This window comes from Pundamilia nyererei, unplaced genomic scaffold, assembly GCF_000239375.1.
Source record: "Pundamilia nyererei isolate P.nyererei 1_Seehausen unplaced genomic scaffold, PunNye1.0 scaffold01457, whole genome shotgun sequence".
In the NCBI taxonomy this organism is placed as follows: Eukaryota; Metazoa; Chordata; class Actinopteri; order Cichliformes; family Cichlidae; genus Pundamilia; species Pundamilia nyererei.
The window spans coordinates 3011-5399 of record NW_005188858.1 but is presented as its reverse complement, the minus strand read 5'-3'; positions in this window follow the sequence as shown (position 1 = coordinate 5399).

The following is a 2389-nucleotide window of genomic DNA, read 5'->3' as shown; positions in this document are numbered from 1 at the left end:
GTGTACTGTGTTACTATTATCTGGCTCTGGTGCGTTGTCATTTAGCATACACTCGGCAGTCATGCCATTCTCTTCCGGTATCACACCTATCTTAAGTTTTGTCAGAGCGTCCCTACATAGCAGATTTACTGGACACGACGGGTCATATATGCATTTAATTAAGCACCTGCGGCCACTTTCTGTATGTACTAGTTCTAAAGGGGCAGTTAGCTGTTGTACAGTGGTGTGGCCTGTGGCTGATTTTACAACTAATTTGTCCTTTGAAAATTGTAAGTTGTTAGGTGGCTACCTCAAAACTGTTTTGCATGCTCCTGTGTCGCATAGCATTTTGATTTGCTACCCGTTCACATGGATCAGCAGCATTGGCTTGTGTTCTGACCCTAATAGCAATTGCTCTATGTTAAAAACTTCTCCTCCCTCGTCAATATTCATGTCTTGTGTGCTGTCTAGTTACATATCACTGTGCTCCATAGATTCGCCACTGTTTTGCCTGCCATTATGTCTCCTACCATTTTTTCTCTGTGGCTTACTCCTGCAATCTCGTGCAAAGTGACCTTCTCTTCCACAGTTGAAGCAGGCATTGTCTCTATTATATCTACTGTCTCTGTTTTGGTGTTTGTGGCCTTTATGCCGGTTACCTTGCTTCCCTCTCTGTCTCTGATAGCCTCCTGTAAATGCAAGGAAACCTGTCTCTGAATCTATGGCGAAGACGTTAGTGTTATTTTTCTGTTTGTGCACTTTTGTGGCGTGTTCAGCGTGCAACAGAGCGTCCGGCAGGTTGCCAGTGTTCATTGTGACCCAATGTTTCTCTACATGTGCTCTGATTGGTGGGAGAAGGCCGTTTAGAAATGCATTTTTTAACTGCTGCTGGAATGGCGTTGCATCGCCATCAGCATAGTCTAACCCTGAATGCTGCCTGAAGACTGGGCGCAGGCGGTCTAGAAAGTCTGATGCAGTTTCATTGTCTTTCTGTTTCACCTCTCCTATTTTATTGTAATTAGGCTTGGGGGCTAGCTGTAGCTTCACACGTTCGTAGAAGTTATGTAGTTGGCCTTCTAGGTCAGGGTCACCTGCACGCAGAGGTTGTGGCCCGTTACCGATTACTAAAGAGTCTAAGGGGTTATTAATTGCACCCCCAGTGAAAGAGCCTTTCACTGAGCTGAACTTCAAACCTAAAAGATCTTGAAGCACCTGGTACATTTCATGACTGTTTAAATACCACTGAGTCCTAATCGCTTCAACTGCTCTCTTCCATGTGTCAAAGCCGTCATACAGAGGCGGGACATCTTTAAGACCATTTCTCACACCTGTAAACATAAACTACTCTACGCTTTTTTGTGCTGCCACTTTATTCACTTTTAGTCACTTAGTTATTTATTCACCTATTCAGTCACTTTAATTTAAAAACTGTGTATATGCTGTGTATTTATCTCATTCTTATGGCCTGTTTATGCCCTGTCCTTGTCTTCAACGTCATGCTGCTCCATTGTATCTTAATTGCCCCTTGGGGATAAGGGGTAATTATTTTTGTGTGTGTGTGTGTATAAAGCAAATTCCAAAAAACAAATTGAAAACAGTACTGAACACAAGTGTTGCTCTGGCCAGTTAAATCATTTTTGACAGTTCCTTTACTGTGTGTAAAATGGAAGTGTTCGGGTGTGTGTGCGGGGTATCTCAGAGTATCTCACCGCTTCTTAGCTCGCATGCCCATGTTAACAGATAGGGCCACCTTGTGGTATGGCATGAAACTACGTTAATTTGCAGCAACAGCATTCCTTCCTGTTTGTTTTTTGTTTTTTTTTTTAAAAGCAGTAATGTAACAAAGCCCTTGGCGAACCTGATGCACCCACAAACTGATGCAACTGAATTAAATTCTGCTGTCATTATGATTTAACCTTACAGGAACATTACAATATGTATTTGTAAATGTATGTAATGATTTGAAATGTATGGGATTCTGTTTGTTTTTCACTTTGTGCTGATAATGAATAAAAACTGTTGAATCATAAAGGGGTTTGGATAATTAGCACATTCCCTAGAACTATTTCAGCTGCTTGACAGGCTTAATTCAGTGCAATGTACAACAAAATGAAAAATAAAAAAAAGTGTTTTTAATGTTGATAATCACAGGTTCCCATCTGTTTTGCACCGGTTTTTAATCTTTCTCAGAGTTCGTGTCATCAGAATTGTTGTACACGGTCAAGGCTAGAAACTGTTTTCAGTAAGTTCAAACGTAAATATTTAAGAGCCTAAATGTCTGAAAAGGTAGCATTCATTAAATTAGCGCAGGCTTATTCTGACCTATCGCAACAGTCCACTTCACTGTACACTGAAACGGACAGAGCGGCTGCTCTCTCACTGCTGGTTGAGTCAGTGGAGCCTCAGGCAG